The following is a 26,556-nucleotide window of genomic DNA, read 5'->3' on the forward strand; positions in this document are numbered from 1 at the left end:
GCAAGTTGGATAATTTCTATTGATCTACCTTCAAGTTTACCAACTCTTTCCTCTGTCACTTACATTTTGTTATTTAGGGCATTCAGTGTGTTTTCAATTTTGGTTTTTGTATTTATTAGTTGTAAAATTTCTATTTGGTTCTCCTTTATATTTTCTATTTCTTTGTTGAAATTTTCTATCTTTCCATCTTTTTAAAGAATGTTTGCCCTTATTTTTTGGAGCACTTTTGTAATAGCTCCTTTAAAGTCTTTCTCAGATAATTCCAATATCTAAGTCATCTTGATGTTGGTGTCTGTCTGTTGATTATGTTTTCTCATGTGAGTTGAGATTTTCCTGATTCTTTGTGTGTCAAATAATTTTGGATTGTATTTTGGAAAATGAGAATGTTATGAGACTCTAGGTCTTGCTTAAATCTTATGAAGAAACTGGATGTTTTTGTTTTAGCTGGCTATTGACACATTTGGGTTTAGGCTGTAAGTTCTGATCTGTCTTCTGTGGGTTATGGTTTCAATATCAATTCTGTTTTCAAAGGCTCTGAAGTGCTATTTGGATCAATCTCATGTGTGTACCATCTAGTGGTCAATCTGGGAGCTGGGCAGTGGTCTAATCCCATGGTTTAGTTCTCAAAGTCTATGATATGTTGCATGTGTAGTTTGGAGGTGAGTCCAGGAGTGTGTAAACAGCTCTGCATGATCACATTCCTGAGATCCTTCCTTTTTCAATCTCATTTTTCCTTTCCAGTTCTCTGCCCTCCTTTTTGTTTTTCTAGTCAGAAATCTGGGGCTTTAGATATCACAGCCTGCCACACAATTCTCATAATTCACCCACATCTGGGGCCAGACAGCAGGAGGACAGAGAGAGAAAAAACCTGACGAGGTTTATCCATCTTCTTGGGACCATAGCTCCTCTGATAGCAGAGAAAAATTTCCATTCTACAGAGTTTCAGGTGTTTGTGGGCCCTGCTGCTGCCTCTGCCACCACCACCACCACCACTGCCACAGTGTGGGATTGCCTGGGGGCTGGGACATGATAGAATGAAAGGCAGCTATGCTCACCACTATACCACCAACGCTGGCTTGGACATGATAGAATGAGATTGAAAAAGATAAAAAGAGAAAAATAGGGGATTTCTCCCACACTCTTTGAGTATTCAAAGTCCCTGGTTTCATTCCTTGAGCCAGTACTAGCGGGGTTTTCCTAGAGATGTACTTGTTTATTCTCTGGTGCTGACTTCTGGTTTTTGGCCTGCCTTGTATCTGGGCTGAGAGGTATTCATGGAAAAGTAGGAACTCTCCTCCTACCAGTTCCCCTACTGGGCTGGTGGCCCTTCAAATTCTGCTCTTCTTTCCCAATCTGCCTGCTACTATTGACTTTTCAGAATCCTCGAATAGCTGCTCCATGCATTCTCTCCAGGTTTTATATATCCATTCTGTGGCAGAGACAGAACGGAGTGAGCTTATTCCATTTTATTCAGAACCAGAACTCTTATATGTAACTTTTCAGTTTGATCTACAAGGTTCCAAGGCAGGTAATTTACTACCACAGCAGTCTTTATGGTAAATATATGAAATACATCGGACCTACTCGTTCTGTTCCAATGGTAATAGAAGCCCTGGCTGTTACAGAAACAACTCAGAAAGGAGATAACACTTACTCCCCCCTCCCCACCCCCACTATATTTGTACTTTGACAATACCTGCCAATGATGCACTTTGTGAGCAGTGTTATGAGTCTTTGGGGACAAATAGATCCCAGGTAAACTTGGGAAGTTGGTCAAAGATGTCATGAAGATCCCAGCCTCTCCTCTCCATAGCCTTTGCCACCCTCAGTGGCCCCTGACATTCACTTCATGCAGAAGGCTTCCTGCATTTTTTAAATTTCTGGAATGGGTAAATTGGGTCCAATCACATGTGTCAACTCTTATGAGTGTGCTATGTTGAGAGTGTTCTGTCTAAGTTCAGAAGGAAACTGTGCTGGGTTGTGTTAGTGATGCCTGTTATGGTCTGTGCAAAAGGGCAGTGGTAGCAGAGGTTCTGTTGTGTTATTTGTTAACCTTCTTCTCCTTCTTACATAAAATCTTCCCGGCAAAAAGATGTGCTATTGTCAGATATATTGTTTTGTGTACATTTAGGATAATTAACTTCCCTGACCTCACATCTTTTCTATTATTATTCCACTCTCTGATTGTGGACTAAAGGCCTGGTCATCTGTTAAAGGGATTTCTAAGACTAGTGAGCAGTTGTAGGAAACTTCTGGGGAGAGGAAATTAGTGGGTGCTGGTGGGAAGACTTCTCTTGACTCCTGTCATGATTCCTTGTACATCCGGTATGGCTAGTCAAGTCCAAGACTCATAACATGTGAGCCTTCCCTGATTGGAAGAGGAGATGGACAGACTCAAAGGACGGGTCAGGCAAATGATGTAGTGTTAGCTATGTCTTAGCATGGTCAGTGGTTGCTGTTTCTTTCTTCTTCCAAAAGTTATTCCATTGAAAAAGACCCATAGCTTGCAAATGCAGCCCGAGGAGTCTCGAACTTTGTGCAGGCAGGGGAAAAGCATCTGACTGCTAAGAGCCTAACTGACATGGCTGTATGTGAGCCAGCTTAGAAGAGTGACTTAAACTTTGGGCTTTGAAATAACACACATTTGGCTTTGAATCTTGGATTACAACTTACCAATTGTGAGGTTGAGAGTAAGCTGCTACTTCTCTGAGCCTCAGTTTTCTCAACTGTAAAATAGGATAATAATGTTTACCCACTTCCCTCTCTGGGTGATTGTAGAGACCAACTGATATAATCTGAAGAAAAAAAATGCCTGGCATAGGCAGTAGGTCCTCAGCAAATGTTAGCTTTTTATTATTCTTAGATTGTGTTGTGGGTGTCAAAGAGTCACTGTTCACCTTGGTTCTCCTGTCTACTGGGGTGCAAGCAGGGACAAAATCATGGGCGTGACCTTTCTTGGAGAGGCAAAGGAGTCATCATCATGTTTTTCATGTTGAAACGAAATCAGTCCCTTAAGTCAAATGCTACCAGAGCTAACAATGATCTACTTTTTTAGCAACTGCCATGACATTCAGAACAACTTTTAATTGTCTTTCTCTTTAAAACAAAAAATTCATATAAGCAAATGCTACTATTTCAAGGAAATCCCTCGAGGGATTTTAATTGACATGTGTAAATGTTGTAGTTCAATTTGCATTTAAATAGGCATTCTTAATATTTCTTTTTAAATGGGTTTTATTTCACTCTTACAAAACTAAAAATTGATTTCTTCTTTTTAGCAAAATGGGTGCCTACTAGGGTTCATGGTTAAGCGATGTGGTGCAGCTGTTCTTTTATTTCTCCCACTCAGTGTGCAAATAGCCTTACCAGAGCAGGGCAGAAGTGAACAATAGAAATAATATTTTAAAAAAATGGGCTTCGGCATAGGATTGATCAGTGGTTTAGCAAAGATTGACATCAGTATGACATTCTTTCCATAAATGCACAAGGCTGCACAGAAAAATCCTCCCTATTTACAAGTACAGTCAATCTTCCATCTTTGATTTCTCCTTGATACTACAGTAACTCTCTTAAAATGCACTGCAGGGATGGTCTTTCTTTGCCTTTTTCCCTCTAAACTGGGATGGGAGTGTTCCCTGAAAAAAACTTCGGTAATGGAGTTTGGGAGGTAGAATTCTTATCTGGAATTTATTACCAAAGTAACTCTTGAACAGGTGCTTGGCACATGTTCCCAGGCTCCTATGAAGGGGAATCAAAGTGTGGAGTTTGGAATTTATTGAGGTCCCTTATTCAAGTCTGACTCTAGGTCTGCTAATTGTCTGCAGCAGGAAATACTAGGGGCTTGCCCAAATCCATGTTTTCCTTTTCATTCTGGGCACATAGCTAGAATACAGTTCCCTGCCTGCCTTGTAGTTCAGTGTGGTCGCTCTCCTAAGTTTTATCCAAAACTGATATGTCCGACTTCTGGATTTGGTTCGTATAAACCTCCCACATGGTCTTTGCTCTTTTCTCCTTCTGGCTGGTTAGAGCTAGGTGACTCTCAGGGCAACTTTGGAAGCCCTGTGTTGAAGATTGCAGTGCCTCCATCAGCTTGGCTCCCCGAACGACTGTTCTGCCAACCTGTTTGCTTGCTCAGTACTGTTTTGTGAGCAAGAAATAAATTTCTATTGAGATTGAGCCATTATACATGTGGGGGGTTATTTGCTATAGCAGTTAACCTATCCTAATATAACTTACTCTTTTCTACAGTTTAAGTTACTGTATATGTTTAAACACGGCTATGAATTCTGTTGACACAGAACCAATACTCCTTCAGGCATCTGGTGTAACAGTCCTCATACATCCCCTTTCTTGGGAATGTGAGGTCTAGAATATTGTCCAGTAATGCTAAAGTAGTTCCTTCTTGGAATGTCAGGCATTCCCATCCCACCAAATCATTTTAAGGACTTTTCTCTTCTTGAAAATAGTCACAATTTATTCAACCACCTATTCATTTTACCACTTGATAAATAAATCACCCATTTGTTTATCTGTTCTCAAAAATGTTCCAGACAAGGAGGACACTTTACAAGATGGATAAAATGCAACAAGATGGCCTAAAAAAACCAGGAGTGAAGTAAGAAAGGAAAATAAGGGTAGAATCAACAAAATGGAGTCAGGAATATAGCTAACATACTTAACAATCATGAACATAGTTGATCTCACTAGCTCCTTCCTCTCTGACATCTTCCTCATGAAGCTGCTCCTGGCTGCTTTCTCTCACCTTCTTCATAAATCCTAATTTCTTGGGAGAACTATTTCTTTAAACATTTCCTGGTGGCCCCAAGTTTCCATCTGTCCCTGTGGGATCTTCAATGGCTTCTTATCCCCTTAGACTTCCTTTAAGCAGTCAGATAATTTGATGTGGGAAGACTTAACTTGGGAAGTCATTTTTCTTTTCTTTTCTTTTTTAAAGGTTTATTTACTTATTTGAGAGATAGAGGGAGAGAGAGCATGAGCATGAGGGGCAGAGGGAGAGGGAGAGAGAATCTCAAGCAGACTCCGCCCTGAGCACAGAGCCCAACGTGGGGCTCGATCTCATGACCCTGAGATTATGACCTGAGCATAAACCAAGAGTTGGATGCTTAACCAACTGTGCCACCAAGGCACCCCAGAAAGTAATTTTTCTTATCGCCTGTGAGGCTTTTTTTCATATACTGTACTTATTTACCATTTACATTTCTTCCATTGTGAGTTTTTAATTCTAATCTATTACTGATTTTTCTATTGGTTTTTTTTTTTTAAATTGATGTATAGGATTTGCATGTGAGCAATATTAATCACATTTTAAATATTTATGTTACAACTCTGCCTTTTATCTTGAACGTGATGTATGCAAGTTATATATTTTGAATTTGTTCCCTTTTCTTTATTTAAAAAATTTTATTTTATTTTATTTATTTGACAGAGAGAGAGAATGCGAGAGAGGGAACACAAGCAGGGGGAGTGGGAGAGGGAGAAGCAGACTCCCCGCCGAGCAGGGAGCCCGATGCGGGGCTCGATCCCAGGACCCTGGGATCATGACCCGAGCCGAAGGCAGACGCTTAAGGACTGAGCCACCCAGGCGCCCCTCCCTTTTCTTTAAATCCCTATTTTTTTGAGCAGTTATAGTTTAACTGAAAAATTGAGGGGAAGATACAGAGATTTCCCATAACCCCCCTGCTCCCATGCATGCATTGTCTCCCCCATTACCAAAGTGATACACTTACTACATTGATGAATCAACATTGACACATCATTATCATCACAAGTCTGTGGTTTACATTAGGGTTCACTCTTGGTGTTGTACAGTCTATGGCTTTTAACAAATGTGTAATGACATGTATCCATCATTTTATTACCATACAGAGTATTTTCACTGCACTAAAAATCCTCTGTGCTCTGCCTCCTCATCCCACTTCTCCCAAACCCTTGCAACCATTGATCTTTATACTGTCTCCATAGTTTTTCCTTTTCTAGAATGTCATATAGTTGGAATCATACAGTATGTAGCCTTCTCAGATTAGCTTTTTTCACTTATGAATATGCATTTAAGTTTCTTCCATGTCTGTTCATGGCTTGATAGCTCACTTCTTTTAGTCCTGAGTAATATTCTGCTGTCTGGATGTACCAGATTATTTACCCATTCACCTACTGAAGGACATCTTGGTTGCTTCCAAGTTTTGGCAATTATGAATAAAGCTGCTATAAACATCCATGTGCTGATTTTTGTGTGAACATGTTTTCAGCTCTTTTGGGTAAACACCAAGGAGAATGATTGCTGGATCATATGGTAAAAGTATGTTTAGTTTTATAAGAAACTGCCAAACTGTGTTCCAAAGTGACTGCACCATTTTTGCATTTTCTAGCAATGTGTGAGAGTTTCTGTACTCCAATATTTGCCAGCATTTGGTGTTGTCAGTATTCTGGATTTTGTCCATTCTAATAGATATGTAGTGGTATCTCATTGTTTTTTAAGTTTGTGTTTCCCTAATGTCATCTTTTCATATGCTTATTTGTCATCTGTATATTTTCTTTGGTGAGATGTCTGTTAAAGCCTTTGGCCCATTTTTTAATTGGGTTGTTTGTTTTATACTACTGAATTTGAAATGTTCTTTGTATTTTTGGATAAGTCCTTTATCAAATGTATTTTTGCGAATATTTTCTCCAGATTATAGCTTGTCTTTTCATTTTCTTGACATTGTCTTTTGCAGAACAGATGTTTTCAATTTTAATGAAGTCCAGCTTGTCAGTTATTTCTTTCACAGATTGTTGGTGTTGTATCTAAAAAGGCAGCATAGTACCCAAGGTCATCTAGGCTTTCTCCTATGTTATCTTCTAGGAGTTTTATAGTTTTGCATTTTACATTTAGGTTTATGATCTGTTTTAAGTTATTTTTTAAAAAGATTTATTATTTTAGAAAGAGAGAGAGAAAGCACATGTGCATGTGAGCTTGGGAAGGGGCAGAGGGAGAGGGAGAGGGGGGAGAATCTCAAGTAGACTCCCCGCTGAGTATAGAGCCTGTCCAGGGCTCTATCTCAAGACCCTGAGATCATGACCTGAGCTGAAATCAAGAGTTTAACACTTAACTGACTGAGCCACCAGGTGCCCATGATTCTTTTTTTTTTTGCAAGTGAATATCCAATTTTTCCAGCACCATTTGTTGAAAAGTTTATCTCTGCTTCATTGTATTACCTTCTCTCTTTCTCAAAGATCAGTTGACTGTATTTATGTGGGTCTATTTCTGGGCTCTCTATTCTGTTTCATTCATCAATTTGTCTATTCGTTTGCCAATACCACACTGTCTTGATTACTATAGCTTTATAGTAAGTCTTGAAATTGGGTAACGTCAGTTCTCCAGCTTTGCTCTTCTTCTATATTGATTGGCTATTCTGGATCTTTTGCATCTCCACATTAACTTGGAATTATCTTTTGCCCACTGTAGGTAGGGTGTTTTTTCCCCCTCTGGCTTCTTTCAGGATTTCTTCTTTAACTTTGATTTTCTGTAGTTTGATTTGGGCTGAAGTTGGATATTTTCCTTTCCCCAGGGAAGAGGAGATAATACTCCAGGCTAGATTCTGGTTAAATTTCTCCTGAGGGCAGGCCTTGTTGAGATGAGAGGACTCTGGCCTATTTCAAAATGGTTCCTTTTCCCTTCCCCCTACCGGAAGCATGAGGGGATTTCTCTTTGATATTTACTGTGAGAATCTGGTCAAATTCCTGGAGATAGATCTCACAAAACCATGGGGGTACCCCCTATGACTGGGTCCCCTGTTGTTTTACTCTCAGACTTTGCACACTGAGCCTCCAGCAATTTGTCAATTGCAGTTCAGATTTTCTTACTTTGGCACTGTTTCCTTTGATGGTTTCCACTTGTGAGCCTGCTGTTAAGCCATGACTGTGTCTCCAATCTTGGGGACAGTGCTTTGCTCTCTGTCCTCACCTCTCTTGGGGATCTTATAAGAGTTATTATTTTTTCAGTTTGTTCTGCTTTTTATTTGTTGTTAGGATAGAATAGTGACTTCCAGACTCCTTACATGCAGAGCCAGAAACCAGAAGTCAAGTTATTATTTACACTTCCTAAAAAATTCCTTCACATTTCTTATTTGTACAGGTGATGCATTATATATTCCTATAAAAATTAAAAGAGGGGCACCTGGGTGGCTCAGTCGTTAAGCATCTGCCTTCGGCTCAGGTCATGATCCTAGGGTCCTGGGATCGAGCCCCACATCGGGCTCCCTGCTCAGTGGGAAGCCTGCTTCTCCCTCTCCCACTCCCCCTGCTTGTGTTCCCTCTCTTGCTATGTCTCTCTCTGTCAAATAAATAAGTAAAATCTTTAAAAAAAAATTAAAAAATTAAAAAAATAAAAATTAAAAGAATACAATTACATAAGGAAAATATTCCCTTTTAACCTTCCCTCCTGTGTTGTCATTTCATTTCCCTCCTTGGGGAAAAAAAACACTTACGTATTGGGTTGGTGTTTATCCTTTGAGGTATTTAATTTTCTTACACACTTATTTAAATGTTTGTATAGAAATTACATCTGTATATATGCAAAAAGAGAATCATGCTGTATGTATTATCCTGTGACTTACTTTTTCACTTAATGTATTTTTGGAGAACCTTACATGTTGTATATCTAGATCTACCTAAAAAAAATTGCTGCACAATATTCCATTACATTGATATGTTAGAGTTTATTTAACCATCCTTTTCTCTATTGTTACTTATGTTGTTTCTAATTTTTTGTTATTATAAATGATACTACAAAATATTCTTCATTCTACTTTGAACATTTTGGGAAGCATTTCTGTAAGGTAGATATCTAGAAGAGGAATTATTGGGTATTTTAAACATTTAAAATTTTTTTACAAATCTGATGGGTTAAAAAAATGTCCCTTTGTTGTTCTAACGTACATTTCATTAGTTCCTAGTGAGATTGAGCATTTTTCATATATTTATTGGCCATTTATAACTTTTGGATTCTGTAATATTGATCTTTTGCTTTATGTGTTATAAGTATTTTCTTTGTTTCTTTGTTTATGGTGTCTTTTATGGTTAGGTTTTTCTGTTTTATGAAACCAGATCTGCCAATTTTTCATTTTTTTCACTTTTGGCTTAAGAAAATCTTCCTCGCCAGGGTGCCTGGGTGACTCAGTTGGTTAAGCATCTGCCTTTGGCTCAAGTCATGATCCTGGGATCCTGGGATTAAGCCCCCATCAGGATCCCTGCTCAGCGGGGGGCCTGCTTCTCCCTCTGCCTCTCCTCCTTGCTTGTGCTCTCTCTCTCTTTCTCTCTCTCAAATAAATAAAATCTTTAAAAAAAATTAAAAAAAGAGAAAATCTGCCTTACCATAAGCCTACAAATATATCTTCTTAGTTTTCTTCTGAATAAAAAATGTATAAGTGAGGCAGAAATGGCTAGCTGTTCAGCAAACTCTTTTCCTTTTCCTCCTGAGCACACAGCCAGACTATATCTCAACCTTCCTTGTGATTGGGTGTGGCCATGGTATTGAGATCTGACTAATGGAATGTGGACAGACAAAGTACCATCTTCTGGGACTTACCTGTATGATCTTTTATGCTCTTTTATCTTTTGGTTGGCTGTAATGGATACAACCCTCAGGGAGAAATGGGGAGCTATGTATTGAAGGCAGTGGAACCACAGTATGGAAGGTGCCTGGATCTGAATCACTCCTTGAAGAAGAGCCACTTGATCAAAAACACTTGTTCTGAAATTTTACGTGAATTTCAAGCCACTGAGATTTGGGGATTTATCTGTTACAGCCACTCATTTTCCTTAACTAATATTTATTTGTATATATTTCTAATATGTACTTCTTTAATACACTTGATAAATAACTTGTTGTTATGTTTGGTATGAGATAAGGATCTGAGTTTCCCTTTCCCCACATGGATAGCCAACTTTGGGAGATAATTTGTCTTTTCTCTATCTATATGAAATGTTACCCTTAATCATGTAATTGACTGCACAATATGTAATTTCCAATTTTCAAACAGCTTTGACCTCTAAAAACAGCAGTTTCACAGGAATCAATTTAATATTTGATTCTCTTATCCATATTAGACTTTCTATTCTTGCCCATCAATCTATGTTTCTTTATCAGTAGCATACTGTTTTAATTACTGTAGCTTTATAGTATATTTTACATCAGGTAGGGCAAGATGAACCTAAAATCAGTTGGTCAAGTTCTATAAAAAATCTTGTTGGGATTTTGAGTGGAATTACATTAAATTCATATAGATCAATTTTTTCTGAGAACCAACACCTCTGTAATACTGAATTTGCTCATTTGGGAGTGTGAACATAAATAGGCCAGATAAAACTTGTTCACAAATAATTCATTGCCCACATCTCTGGGGAAGCCACAAGTTTAATGGCCACTGTTTATATCTTTCTAAACTATGGGCATTAAGGGCAATTTACCCACCATAACATCCTAGACTTTAGGCTGTACCCGATCTCCTATGGTTTCTGTAAGGGAGAAAGGGATGCTGTGATACATTTATTTATTAATTTTCTGTAGGTACTATAAAATTAGGACTTTGCCTTCTTTATTCATTGCAGTATCTTCCTGACCTATCACAGACCCTTAATAAATATTTATCAAAAGAAGAAAAGAATGAATATGAGGGTTCAAGCCCTTAATGAAGATGGTGGTTTACATCTAGCATGTGATACATAAGATGTACATCACAGCATAAGGGTGCTTATTTTTCTGGCTCTTACTATGTTTTCATAGCTCTGTCTACTGAGCCATGCTGATTTGTTATGGAAAAATGGTGTATACATGGCAGTGATGATTAAAACATTCACAAGCATAGCCTTAGAATAAATATTGTAACAAGCAGACAAGGTTACTCATTGCAACATTGTTGGCAGTAGCAAAAGATTGGAAGCAGCCTAAATGTAAGTCAATAGAAATGGTTAAAAAATCCAAACAACTATGGCATATTCATACCATGAATAACATACAGCTGTTACAAAAATAAAAACAAAACCAAAAGAAGAACTGATATAGAAACCTCTCCAGGATAAACTGCATTGTTAAGTTAAAAAAAAAAGTGCAGAGCAGACTATATAATATACAACCTTTTGTGGAAAAAAGGGGAAGAAATAAAAATACATATTCGTGTTTGCTTCTAGATGCATAAAGAAACTCTAAGAGGATTAAAAGAAATTAATAAAAGGAATTACCTGTTGGAGCGGTGATAGGAACTGGGGTGAGTGTGACACTTTTCACTGTCTATTTTTATATATTGTTTGATTCTTGAACCATGTGAATATATTCCCACTTGAAATAAAGCATCACATATAAAATATAAATGAGGAAGATAATGATCATGTTTCATCTAAGAAGTTCTATTCATTTGTTGGTACAACAAAGAAATAAAAATTATTTTGGATTTGTACGTAGAGGAATTGTACTTAGAGGAATGGGTGTCTTTGGTATAGCTGTCAGGTGTTTGCGGGAATAGCGCAGAAGGCAGTGGGGGCGGGGGTGGTGGCCACAGCCGCCAGATCAGATGTAGATTTCCCTTGTTGGGCCCTCTCATTTGCTAAGTTGTTCTGTACCGGGCAGTTCAGGTCAAAGTGCTTTTGTTCTTCGTTTCAGACTATAAGGCTCAGTGCACATCAAATCATTTTAGCAAAGCTTCTGTTTTGATGCAGTGTTTGTTTCAGCCTTTCCTCTTGGTCTAAGTTGGATCAACTAAATATCTCTTAATAATTTCAAGGCAAATTGTTTCCAGAAAACTAACGAGTGACTTGCCCACAGCTCACTTATTCACCAAAATAATTAAATTTATTAACAAATATATGGAATTGCAAATATTGAACAGTCTCTTTGCCTTGGCCTGATTCAGTCACCTTCCTCGTTAATTTTAAACATCCTTCCTATGTGGTTGTAAATCATGGTCTTTTAAAATGGAGTTGATAAGGCTTGCTTATGGTGCTTACTTTTTTTTTTTAAACCAGCTTCCTCATTATAAAAGAAAAGGCATATTATTCTTTATGTACTGTATCAAGAGAATTTATATAAATTCAGCCAATATCTTCTAAATCACAGTGAAAGATTTAATTTAAAATCAAAGCTACATAATGTAAATTCAATAATAATTGTAAAAGTATTTTGTGAAGTGCATCATACAAATGAATGATATTGTTATTTTTTTTGGCATGCATTGAAATAGAAAAAATATTTTAAAAAGGTAGAAAATGACATAGAAGATAAATGGGCAATTCAGGTTGGGGAAAATGGATGAAAGTAGTTATAATAAACATAATCAGCTTTCAGCTAGGTAGAAAGGCCCCACAAATATTCACGTTATTAACTGATACTCACCAACCACTTGGTAATCATGCTTCTAATGAGAGTGAGCACTAATGGCTCAAGGAACTGTGAGTCAAATTATGAAGTTTTATTAAAATGTTTTCCCCATTTGTCTTCAATTATTTAGATCCAATCTAATTTTCCTTCAAAATTAAAGTCTGAGGCTCAAGCTAATTTATGTGATTGAACATTTAAAAATAGATGTTTTCTCTACCTGTACGTAACATCACCGAGAAAAGTACTGTATGTTTCCATAGTACTGCTGTTGGAACACAACCATTTCCCCCCTAAACTTATTAAAATCATGTGCAATAGAACAAGCATATCTGAAGCTTTGTCCCTGAACAGCAAAATTTAGAGAGACTCCAAATGACCTTTTCCTCACTCTCCTACCTCACCCACTACTACTCTAATTACTTCTTAGTAGCTGTAGCAAGCTTTCACTTTTACTCTAACCCTTTAGCCATTGGACACAGACAAAGCCAAGAACCAAGGTCAGAGTCTGGGCGAATAAGACATTCAGGGTCCAGAGGAACAATACATATCCAGAATTTTGGATAATTATCACAGAACTGTCCCTAAACCTGGAATCTCAGGGGCCATTCAAGAAATAACCCCTTCCTGGGATCTGGACATTGGCGACTTATTTTATTTTGATGTGCAGCCCCTGAATATCATTTAGCATTGTTCAGGAGCCTGGTACGGCTACTTGTAAAAGGATGTGTGGTGAATAGCTTGCTGTCTTTCCTGGTTGGAGTACCTGACGACCAGCTAGCCTTCCTCACCTTGTCCTTCGTCTTCTACTGTTCCTTTTATCTATGCCTCTGATCTTCTTTCCCTCTCTGTCTTTATTTTTCTATACAAAATTTATCTTTCCTTTAAGGCCCCAGTTGTATATCATCTTACTTGGAGGAAAAAAAATTTGATGTAACTGGTACTTATGAATTTAATAACTTATTAATGGGAGTGCCCCAGGTTAAAGTAGTTATGAGTATTTCAGGTGGAGTGACTTTTTCCTCAAGGGTAAGTTTTATCTCATTTGACTGGACAAAATACAGGTTTTAATTCCTACATATCTACAGTGCTACAGTGTGCAGTGATTTCTTAACTATCTGCATAAGAGTGTTGACCTAATGAATAATTTGAAAATATTTGGTTTTGGAATGCATGATACAATTTTTTTCTCCCAGAAGCTTTTTTTTTTTTTTACTAATTATTTACTAATTATTTTACCTATTATTACTAATTTGGTTTGGACTTGTATTAAAATAAATATTTCTCTAGAATACACACCAAACTGCTTCAAAGGAGAGGCAATTTAGAAATAGCTGGGACACGGGCAGAAGCCAAAGGGAAACGAAAAATGTTCAGAATCAGAAGACTCAAGGGCGCCTGGGTGGCTCAGTTGGTTAAGCGACTGCCTTCGGCTCAGGTCATGATCCTGGAGTCCCGGGATCGAGTCCCGCATCGGGCTCCCTGCTCGGCAGGGAGTCTGCTTCTCCTTCTGACCCTACCCCCTCTCATGTGCTCTCCGTCTCTCTCATTCTCTCTGTCTCAAATAAATAAAATCTTTAAAAAAAAAGAAGACTCAACATTCAGTTAATTATTTGTTGTACCTTGCTATATTCCAAGAAAGATTTTGAGGTGTAATAGTTGTGCCTCATACTGGGAGCATTACGCCTTTTGAGGCCCAAATGCAAGATTCCAGCTCTTTGTCAAGTGTAGCATTTTGCTGTCTGGTAATAACAACAGTAATCATTCCTGACTAACCTGTAGTGTCAAGTACTGTGCTGAATACTTGATATGGTTTATCTTTTTTTTTTTTTAAAGATTTTATTTATTTATTTGAGAGAGAGAGTGGGAGAGAGAGCACGAGCAGGGGTAGCAGCAGGTAGAGGGAGAAGCAGGCTCCCCACTGAGCAGGGAGCCCGATGCGGGACTCGATCCCGGGACTCCAGGATCATGACCTGAGCCGAAGGCAGTCGCTTAACCGACTGAGCCACCCAGGTGCCCAATATGGTTTATCTTAATTAATCTTCAGATTACTTGCTGCATCATTTTACAAATGAGGCTCAGAGAAGTTAATTACCTTGCCCAAAGTCACACAGCTAGTACCTGGCAGAAGCACCACTTGGAACCCCGATCCTGTGGTTCTGATGCCAGTGTTCCTAACACCCTCACCCTACTGCCCCTGTTTCTGTTCATGAAGATAGCTGTGCAGCTACGACTGCTTTTTAGAAAAAAACAACTGGGCATTTTTAAAGTGGATCTCAGAACCTGAAATACTGTCTATGCTGAATGTGAAGGGAGTAGGTTTTGTTAACGTCAAATTATCCTAGCTGAGAAAGGGATTGTGTTCATCTTACCAGGACAGTTCTGAGAAAACAAGTGGAACCCCAAACCTTCAATGATTGCCTGGACTCACTAGTTCCAGATCAGTATAAAGTCTTGAGATCCTTTTATAAACACATGGTCTTGGCTTGACCAAAGGACCTGGCTGTGAAACTCCTTACCCAGCATTGCCCCTGCCTGTTTACCATTACATTCCTTGCCTTGTATTATCCCCTGCTAAATGATTTCCTTCAAATACAGGTCTTTAATCAACCATGGGCTGCGCCCTAGCCCTAGGATGGGAAGTACCACTTGGTGGGCCTTAAAACCCAACCTCTCCCTAGGCTCAGCTGTCCAGATGGTAGACATTGTTTTTGTCCTCTTAGTTCAATGTCCTGGACTTACCTGCTACTCATCCTCCCCAGTTACAGTTGCTGAGAACTCAGTGGTGTTCGAGCCCATCTGTGGTCTTTGGCACAATCCCAACAGTCCAGTCCCTACACCTCTCTTTCCCGGTCTGCTGCCTACCCTCCATCCACCACTCTCCTGGTGGTCAGAATACAGTCAGAATCAAAGATCAATGAATATTGATAAAGTTTTAGCTTTTAGCAGCTAGTAAGTACCAATACTTCCTATAGTGGTGTAGTTTTTGGTAGTTACTCAAAACTGTTAGATTCAATTATATGCAGTTTTGTTTTTTAATGGGGAGGAAAAAAAAAACAAAAAGAAACCAGAACCTGTAGTAACATGAATCTTCCTAAGCACGCACTCACCTGCCTCGTGGAAATTACTTTGCAGAAACAATGCACAGTATCTAAATCATGTCAGTGCAAATCATTACTTTGTCAAAAAGCGGGGACTTAATGCTTGTGTTATTTTAAAATTGTTTTCAGCCCAAGAATGGCATACCTAATTGCTTTTTAAATACACTTAAAGCATCAAGGATATTGCTGATGGTATTTAAACGCCTTTGGGTGGGCTGCTGTCATTAAGATGCAAGGTTGGCATTTTCTTCTCTAACCTCGAACTTGATGGTTTTAATATCTAGGCTATTAAATTTACACCAGGAAGAACGCTGGCAGATAAATCTTTACCAAAGCAATTTAAGTAAACAACAAAAATAAAAGGTAAAGCATTTAGCTTTCAGATAACATGTTCTCCAAGGACTGTCCTCGATTTTTGTGGCCCTGCACAGACTTCATTTGAGGCTGAAGGTGCCACATTGGAGGTTGAATTTTTGTGGAATCAGCTTCTGAATTCAGCCCTGAAGTGCATGTTTTGGCTTCAAGTGTGGTTTTAATGAATTCCTGAAGAAATTTCAAGGGGAGGTAAAAATCCTAAATTCTCTTCCATTATTTCTTTTTTGAAGGTCAAAAGTTAACTCCTTTGGGGAAAAAAAAAAGAAAACAAGATAAAGCTGAATTTACTTGGCTTCATTTAAAAATATTGCTTTGGTCTTCTGCCACCCCCCAAATCCAAGGGTCCTTCGTTCAGCTAGTATTTACGGGCTTTCCACTACATTCCCTGCACCAGGAAGTATAGTGGCCATATCCCAGGAAGGCACATCCCTGGGAGCAGCTCTGTACCAGTTTGATGATAACTTAACCTGGAGAAACTCGGGCTGAGACTAACATGTCTTAGGAGAGTTGTGAAAAATAAAAGTACAGTTTTTTTTTTTTCTTTTCTGATAGGTATTTCCATATGGATTCTATTTGTAGAGGTTTTTCATTTCTTTCTGGTAAAATATACAACAAAGGAGCCCATGCTGTTTTTAGAGAACTTGCTGGCTTCCTGTTGAGAGAAAGTCTTATGTGAAGTAAAAGCACTCTGCAAGGCTGAGACTATTGGTGACAAACACTGTGTTATTTGTGATAGAAGAAATACGCTATTTCCCCCTCCTCTGGTATGATGTGCATTTATTAGAGCATGTATCAAATAATTTGGTTTTCCAATACATTATCAGGAATTAGTGAGATTGGTTATGGACTTAATTATGCTTTTCTCAAAAATGTTTTTAGTCTGCTCTCAAACATTTTGAAGTGGACCTTTATTATAGTTACCAAATTGTATGACAGCGCATTGTCCTCATCATGTAAGGGTCATAGGTGGAACATAGCAGGGCTGAAATGAAGGGTAATGGAAAAATCCAGTACTTGTGTTTGCTACTTAAATGTCATGGCTGGGTAAATGGATTTCTGTACTTCCCAGGACTCAGCTTCTACTACATTAGCCTGGCAAATTAGAGAGGAGAGGTTACTCTGCAAATTGGCTTGGCGAACCATGTAGTTCATCTTTTTATTGTGCAAAACAGAAAAAATTGTTTCTAATCAATCCACTTCAACTTTTAGTCTAAAAATTATTTACCATCCCATCAGCTGAAAGTACCTATGAAATGGTCTATTTGAATTAACTGAAGGGAAAAGGTATTGGTATCAATAAGCTGATTACAATTATGGGGGCACAGTCTTACTATGGAAGCAATAAAGAGACTGCATTATTATTGAGGTATCCTTGCCAAATTGATTAATGGTTTTAGGAGAATTAATCTACATTTCAAATATAATTGGACTCTTATTAACTAAATCAGAAATGTACCACTTCATGACTGTGATGTTCAAAAGAGACAGATTTTCCTTCCAAATAGAACATGATTAATTTCGAACTTATTGTAATCTTTGCATTTGATTCACATGATTGATCAATCTCTCTGCTTTGTAACTGCCCTAGGATGCAACATTTGGGGGTGCTTAGGTGAAAGTTTATTAGTCTTAAGTTTTGCAAAGCATAAATTAACAGAAAACTGATGTGAGGTACAGGGAAGTTTCCACTTCGCCAATTATCACACTCAACGATTTAAAAAAGTGAATGAATGAATTACACTTCTAAATAAAGTGTAATAATGAATTTGGGGTAGTGCAAATTACAAGAGTAGACTCTTTTAAGCTGTGCCTTAACACAGCTGGCTTGGGAAAACACCAAGGACCAGGAGGCAGGGCTGCCTATGAGGAGAGACAAGAAAGGATGAGCAGAGGGGCAGAAAAGCAGTCTGACAGCAGGGGATTTGTGAGATTAAGGCAGTCTGTGCTGGGAACTGGGAGATGGTAGCTTGAGAAACCCTGGCCTCTTTTGAGAAGGAACTTCACTCAGGTTTCCAAATCAGCTAAATACTGTTTGGCTTCTCAAAAGTCAAAGATTTCTTATGCAGCAAGAGTCCAAATTTCTGAACAACAACAACAAAATCATAGCAGAGGAGAACAAAAAGTGTTGAAACTCATTTTTTTTTTTTTTAATGAGTTCTAATTCTTCTAACTGGCTAGACCAAAATCATCTAAGTTAAAAAAAATTTTTTTTTGAAGAGTTGATTCTTTAAAGAGAAAACTCTCCTCTTTGAGATGAATGTTAATTACACGATGGCTGATTAGGTAATATCTACAGATAATGTCGTGTCTTATTTTGGGTAGAGGTTTAAATTCTAGCCTCCCATTTCAAAAGAATCTCTTTAACCTTTGTAAAAAAGAAAAAAAAAGAGAGCTCCATTGGAGAAGCGTCCCCTTTTGTGTTCTCTCCCTGACATCCCCGCCTGCCTCCAAACAGGGGCTGCTTATGTGCTGGTTTATGCCGACAGAGAGAGAGGAAGGGGCAGCTGGTTTTTGCTTTGATTTGAGCTCCACTCTCCTTTCTCAGTTCCCCTCTCATTACTGGGGCCACATATGTTATTAACACTCAAATAAAGCTTCCTACCTCCTGCAAGCGAGGAGGGTTTAGCTGAAGTGGACTTTGTACATTTGGTGCATATGGGACTGCCTGGGGGGCAGAACCCTATTGCTTTCGTCCTCCACTCTCCCCCCAGACCTTCCTCATTAGAAAACTGAAGGGCTAGTGTTCAGAGGGAGGGAGGGACTCCTGAATGCAGTGCTTCATGCGCTGGACTTAGGGCTCTTGGGCCCCTGGGTCTCTCTGAAGGAGGGCTGCTTAGAGGATTTTGACATGGCGATCCTGCTATTTGCTGGTTAGACCTGAATGTAGGCTTCCAGGCTTTACCTGTCGTCAAGAGCTGTTTATATCTTTTTTTTTTTTTAAAGATTTTTTATTTATTTATTTGACAGAGAGAGACATAGCGAGAGCAGGAACACAAGCAGGGGGAGTGGGAGAGGGAGAAGCAGGCTTCCTGCTGAGCAGGGAGCCGGATGTGGGACTCGATCCCAGGACCCTGGGATCATGACCTGAGCCGAAGGCAGACGCTTAACGACTGAGCCACCCAGGCGCCCTGTTTATATCTTTTGAATTTAGTTTCATGTGACAACCTTTCAGGCCTCTGTTCCTTGATTGCAAAGATGAGAAGGCTGACTAGATGGATGACTTCTTGGGTCCCTTCTAGTGCTAACACTTAATGAAATAATCTTGCAAATACTCCCCACCAATCCATTCAACATATTCAAGAAAACATAATCAAGAATAAAAAGGTCCTAAATTCATATATACTGGAATAGTATATTTTTTTCTTTTTTTTAAAAAATATTTTATTTATTTATTTGACAGAAAGAGACAGTGAGAAAGGGAACACAAGCAGGGGAAGTGGGAGAGGGAGAAGCAGGCTTTCTGCAGAGCGGGGAGCCCCATGAGGGACTCGATCCCAGGACCCTGGGATCATGACCTGAGCCAAAGGCAGATGCTTAACGACTGAGCCACCCAGGTACCCAGTACATTTTTTTCTTTAACATTCTCTTTCTAAGCCTGTGTACACACTGAGTTAAAATTTTATTTGCATCCAATTGAGTCCTGCCCAAAGATCTGGTTATCTCATCAAACATTTCAGATTTGAGCAACCCCCAGGGCAAGGATGTACTGAGCATGTTCATAAATAAATTGGTTTCCCACATTAAGAAGTGACTACTCATTCTCATATCCTTGCTCAAATGTTTTGTTTACTGAGAAGTGAGCAGTGGGGTGGATGGGTAGTGATAGTGGTGTGTACAATTTCATGGGAAAATGTGTAAAAATACAAAACAAAGATTTTTGTGCTATTCATCTTCTAAGAGAGACTACAGCTAACTTCTGTTTGTTGTGTGAGTTCCTTCCTTCCTTTTTTTCCAGAACGAAATCTCTGCCAGCAAATGTTTAGGCACCTGCAGAGGTCAGAACCTTGGTGCAGATCATGGAAAAAAGGGCCCGATAATATTTGCCTTGAGAATTAACTCCCCCTCCCACCCCAAGTTCTACTTTATTTTGGACTTATCCTGGGTTAATTAAAAAATCAGAATAGGTAGCAAAATTATTGTCTAGCTCCTTCTCCCACACTCACCCCATCAGGAGGGTGCTAGGTGGTGGGGAGGGCGGTTGGTTTGACATTACAGTTGGCCAAGGAGCACAGAAACTTCATGGGGCACATTGGAAGTGTCTCTTGGCTGGTGTGCTTTGTAAACCTTTAACAAGACCAGAAGCGCTGCGCCCAGGGAAACTGACAGCTTGCTTCCCAGCGCGCCTGCACCGGGCAGGGTCCCCGTACAACCCTCTGAGGAGGACGACGGTCTCTGAGCTTGGAAATGCGCACGACCGGTGGCTATTGGCTATCGCTGGGACTGTGCCCTGCGGTTTCGGATTCCTGAGGGCAAAACAACGTCTCGAGTCGTCCACTTAGAGAGCTTCTATTTTCCTGCCCTTCCTGAGCCCAGGTCAACGTGCGAGCTCTGTCTGCTCACGATGCAGGTTACTCTGGGCCGATCCCCCACGGACACTTTCCACCGTGATCTTAAGGCACCGCGGCCTCAAAAGGGAAGTGCCCGGGATGGCATGCACGAGGGGGACCTTGGTACCGTTTCTTCCCACTTTTTCTGATGTTACTGGACAGTGAAGAGGGGAAGAAGGAGGGAGAAGCGTCCGCTGCTAGTCGGGGGCGCGCGCGTGCCGACACTTACCCAGCCTCTCTCATAGATTTAAAAAAAAATGCTTTTGTTTAGCGGATGAAGACATGGTGTGGGGTTGGGTTTGTTGGCTGGGGAGGAAGGGGAGAGAGCTTGTTTAGGAAGCTATGACAGCCTGAGATTGACCGATCGGCGGTTTTTGCGCGTCTTTTTGGAAAGCGGGTTCAGAGCCCTCCTCCTCCCCTTTTTGTTCCGTTGACACGATTTCAGATGTTTTGTGTGTGGTTTTAGAAGAGGAACAAAACCACAACAAAATCCACATATAAAGTATAAGTAAATAAATTATACGGCATATTAAATTTAATTAAACACCGGATAACATTTTTCAAGTTTCACGATGGCAGCACTTGCAGGATTTTAACCTAATATTCATCCTAGCAAAATGCTGGGATGCTTGTTGCGGGGTGTTTAGCTTTTGAAAAACGTTCTTTTTTTCCATTTGGTAGGAAATTTCTCAGTGTTTATGAATGAGCTTAATGCTAGGGGTGGAAAATTCTGGTGAGTTTTAAATAATACACCACTTTATCATATGTTTGGAACCAATTAAAATTTATAGTATACATATATCTATATGTGCATCTATCTATATGAATCAATAAAATCTTTAGAATTGGAGAATATTAGGACTAACAGTGGCCTTTGTCCCCAAAGAGCAGCCCAACTCACTCACTTGACAGATGGCTGATCTCACAAAGCAATTCTTTGTCTTCTTTAGGAGAAGTGGTGCATTTCTGTTCTTTTTGCAGTGGAGTGTTTTCTAAGAATTACTTCATGTCAAATTACTTTGATGACGTGCCAGCAGCATATCGTGTTCAGGTGACTTCAATTGATGCTTTTTGAGTATTTAGACTTAATTTTAACTCCACATTTCTGTTTTCCAAAGAAACACACACACACACATCCCAAGCACAATCCTGGGTCCAGAATTTGCTTACAGGCAGTGTTAACTAAACAGGTGCAGTGAATTTTCTAATTTAAAGGTCCCTTTTATTCCTGTTCTTACCCTGTATCTCAAGACAGGAGACACTGGAGTCGGGTGGGCTGCCGGCTCTTTCCAAATGCCCATGAGGCCTCGTAGAATGTATGGGTTTGTGATGGTGGTGGTGGAAAGGGGCTGTTTACTGAGAGGAAATCCACAGTGAGTGGAAAGATTTTCTGAGGTTTCTCATTTCTCTGCAGTTGCTGAGCAAGCACCCGCTTCCATTTCTGCCTTAGACTCTGGGGGCCACGAAGGGCTTTTTTGGGAAGGGAATCTTTAGTGCATGCACCCATCATGTTTCTCCAGGTATTATAAAGATATGGTAATGCTGAGATTTATACGCATGTCAGGGAAGGTGGTGAGCAGTCAGAATTCCTAAATATGATTACACGTTTAAAATACCACTCAGCTCCTCTTTTAAAAAAAAATGCTTTTATGCTAGTGGATAAAGCTGTGGTATTGTCAAATACCCCTCACTTTCCTGAGCAATCCCTGTAACTGATTGTCAACATTAATAGGAATAATAACGGTACAACGTACTGAGTATATGGTCTGTTCCAGACACGGTACTAAGTACTTTATATGCATTATTTCATTTTATATTTACAACAATCCTATGAAGCTCATCAAGGTAAGAGGTTCAGCAAGGTGAAAAAGTTGCCCCAGATCCCATGGCACTAAGAACCAGAACTGGGAATCAAACTTAAGTGTTTCTGACTCCAGAAACTGAGTTCTCAGTCTTTGTTAAATCACTCAATTCCAGCTTTCATTTACTTGGTCAAATTAGAGCAGTAGCTTTTAGTCCTCAATTGTGTTCTAACACAATTTCTTCTTATTTTGAGATAGCTCCAACATTTGAAGAAAAACAACTTGTTTACATAATAACAGACATTTACTTAGTGTGTAGTTTCCAAAGCCCTGTTCCCACTTGTTTTCACTAATTCTGATGTCCATCCTGCAAGGCAGTGTGTAAAAAAGATGATCCTCGGACTACCAGCATCAGATTTAGAATTTAGAAGCAGGGTGCTAGTTTAAAAAGCAGATTTCTGTATTCCTTATGGACTGGGATAAGAATCTGGGCCGTTGGATGAGATTCGGGAAACTGCCTTTCAATAAGCTCCTCCAGTATATGAATGATTAGAAAGAGAAACAGGAATTTTGGAATCAAACCTTGATTTCTAACCCGGGTTTAGCTCTTTTTAATTGTAGGACTTAGGCAAGCTGTTTATAGGGCTGTAGTGAAGATTAAATTAGATAGTGTGTGTCAAAACAATGATGTTTAAGAGTGCTAATAGTGGGGCACCTGGGTGGCTCAGGTCATGATCCTGGAGTCCCGGGATCGAGTCCTGCATCGGGCTCCCTGCTCGGCAGGGAGTCTGCTTCTCCCTCTGACCTTCCTCCCTCTCATGCTCTCTGTCTCTCATTCTCTCTCTCTCAAATAAATAAATAAAATCTTTAAAAAAAAAAGAGTGCTAATAGTGATCAAAGTTAATGCTTTATGAGCACTTACTCTGTGCCACGTGCTGTGCTGAAAACTTTGCACATATCAATTCACTGAAACTCCACAGCACCCACATGAGGGAGGGCTGTCATTATTCCTAATTCACAGAAAGGGAGACAGAAAGCACAGAGATTAAGCTGAGCCAGGATCTGGTGGCAGGGGGTCTGGAACCTAGAGCTTTGCCCTTACCCTCTGTATCTGCTGTCTCTCATAGTAGGTATTTATTGACTATTACTTCCCTTTGGACCATCTTATAAAAACAACAGCAACAAAAGCTGGTAAAAATACTGGATGGGAAAAATAAGAGCTTTTTTTTTTTTTTAAAGATTTTTATTTATTTATTGAGAGAGAGAATGATAGAGAGAGAGCATGAGTAGGGAAGAGGGTCAGAGGGAGAAGCAGACTCCCTGCTGAGCAGGGAGCCCGATGCGGGACTTGATCCCGGGACTCCAGGATCATGACCTGAGCCGAAGGCAGTCACTTAACCAACTGAGCCACCCAGGCGCCCCAATAAGAGCTTTTTTTTTTGACCCAGAACATGTGAGCACTACATGATACATTTCTCTTTAAGACTGTTTGAACCAGAAGGTGGTGCAGGAGGGCATTGGTAGTGCACGTGCAAAGCTCTTGCTGGATCTGAGACGGGGCAGGGAGGTTGCCGTCAAGGTGAAACCTGACTAGGGCCTTGGAGGATAAAGAGCCATGACCTAGACACAGATGATTAATAGAAGCTTACTGAAAAATTTGGGCCATCTTCACTTAAGGGTAGAATAACAGTAGTTATGAGGACTTTGCAATCAAAGCAAGATTTAGTCGGGGAGCTATTTATTAGTGGCTACATATAGCACTACACAGTGTAAACGGAATCTAGATGCAGGGGGTATTTCAGAGTGTAGAGGAGAAGTACCTAACTTATAACTAATGGTTGGTTATGTCAAATCAATGAAGACTTCCTGGAGGAGGAAGTCAGATACCCAGAGCTGAATCTGAAAAGATGGGTAAAAACTACATAGAAAAAAAGGGTATCACTGAATCAAATGACAGTGCTTCCCACCTTTCTAGCAAGTGCTGACTCTTGAGAAAAAAGTAACATTTGCAAGGTACCCTGGGGTAGTGCATCCTGTGGTGGCACCCAGGTTGGTACTCTCTGGTTTAAGGGGTGCAAGCCATTCACTGTAACCAGAGTGCCTAGGACAAGGGAGGGAGGTCTGGAGAGCTGGGAATGGGAGAGGTGGGAAACATCATCTCTTCAGGAATCATTTTAATGTATAAAATGAGATCAAGCTCCACTTTAAAGGAAATTAAATTTTTTCTTAGCCAATATTTTTTACAAAGCATTGGGAGACATCTGGCCTCTCCTCTAATAGGAAAGGTGCTGGAAAAACTGTACTCTTGCTCTTTCAGGTGTGTCAGGAAAAGAGGTGTTCACCTCCCTTTGGGTCTAGAGGGGCGGCCGCGTGTTGCCACAATCAGAAGGTGAGAGTCCAGAGGAGCGAGTGCTGATGTGGTTTCCATAGACAGAGACGGCTCTGGTATTCACTTCCTCTGTGGAGGATGCGAAATGTCAGACCTTGCTCCACTGAAAATACCTTTGATCAAACCCTCTTGGGCTTTCTTTCATTTTAAGAGCCACGCATTCTGGGAAGCAGAACGGATACAGATTTAAATATAAATCTCATCTAAAAGCTATTTCAGGAGAACTGTGTAGCAAATATTTCTATTTATTTCCCTATAAGTGTCTCTTCTCTTAGAATCAGAACTTTCAGTTATGTTTTATAGGGACGCTCCATGTGCCCAAAAAAGAACACTGGGGCTTTGGCCACCAGGTAATTTCCTCTGCCTCCCTTCTCCTGCTGGAGATTTATTTTACAAATCTGAGCGGGGAGAGCAGAAGCAGCAGGAGATGCTCTGAGATTTATATTAGAAAGGCTTTAAAAAGGAGACATTTTTGTTTGGGATTTGAGAGCTGTCATTGTTGGGAAAGGGAATCACAGGAATGGGGAGAACAGATATTAGAGATGTTTTACTATGCGTCAGAATTTACTCTCCTTCATTCCTGGGACCTTGAGTCTTTTGGATAAAAACCATCCAGATTTTAATTGCCCCCCTCCCCTTTTTTAAATGAACTGTGTTTCTGAGAATGTGTCTCTATGAAGCACTGAATTACAGGGAGCCAGAGTGTCCTTGAGTTGTATGAGCATAATTTTACTTGAGCTTCGGAAAATCTGCATTTATCAGTCTTTTTGAATTCAATAAGGTCACTGATGAAGTTTAAGAGAGGTGAGTGTGCAAAAGAGAAGGGAAAAGGACATAATCCAGGAGTTTGTAGTAAAGAATGATCCATGGGGACAGTTTTCTGATAGTGGTGAAGTAAGTGAGGGGGGAAGCTTCTAGAGTAACTTTAACTTCTTGCCATTAAGTTAATCTATAAAATGGTAGAAGATAATAAGATGTATTCTATTTTCCTGCTTTAACCAGAAGTTGGTAACAGAGTAGAGATATCTTCTGAGGAATTCAGGACAAAATCTTCATGTCGTGAGGTCATGGGTTGAGAAGGGGAATGAGAAGACTGAACAGAGAGCAAACTTTAAAAAAAATTATGGTAAAATATACGTAACATAAAATTTACCATCCTAACCATTTTTTTAAATCCATCTTAACCATTTTAAGCATACAATTCAGTAGTGTCAAGTATATTCATACTGTTGTGCAACCAATCTCCAGAACTCTTGTCATCTTGCAAAACTGAAATTCTATACCTGTTAACAACTCCTATTGCCCCCTCCCTCCCACTGCTGGTAGCCACCCTTCCACTTTCTGTCTCTATGGATTTGATTACTCCAGGTAACTCATGTGAGTGGAATGATATAGTATTTATCTTTTTGTGATTGGCTTATTTCACTTAACTTAATGTCCTCGAGTTTCATCCATTTATCCATTTGGTAAATAGCATTTATCAAAATTTCCTTCCTTTTTAAGGCTGAATAATATTCCATTGTACACACACCCTGTTTTGTTTATCCATTCATCTGTTGATGGACACTTGGGTTGCCAAATTTGGCTATTGTGAATAATACTGCTACAAGCATCGGTGTACAAATATTTCTTCTAAACTCTGCTTTCAGTTCTTTTGGGTGCATACCCAGATGTGGAACTGCTAGACCATATGGTAACTCTATTTTTAATATTTTGAAGAACTGCCATATCGTTTTCTACAGTGGCCATACCAGTTTATATTCCCACCAATAGTGCGCAAGGGTACCAATTTTTCCACATCTTTGCCAACACTTGATCTTTTCCTTTCCTTTCCTCTCCTCTCCTTTCCTCTTTCTTTCTTTCTCTCTTTCTTTCCTTCTTTCTTTTCTTTCTTTCTTTCTCTCTCCCTTCCTTCTTTCTTTCTTTCTTTCTCTTTCTTTCTTTCTTTCTTTCTTTCTTTCTTTCTTTCTTTCTTTCT

Source organism: Mirounga leonina, unplaced genomic scaffold (genome assembly GCF_011800145.1).
Source record: "Mirounga leonina isolate KUSES-001 unplaced genomic scaffold, KU_Mleo_1.0 Mir_179, whole genome shotgun sequence".
NCBI lineage: Eukaryota > Metazoa > Chordata > Mammalia > Carnivora > Phocidae > Mirounga > Mirounga leonina.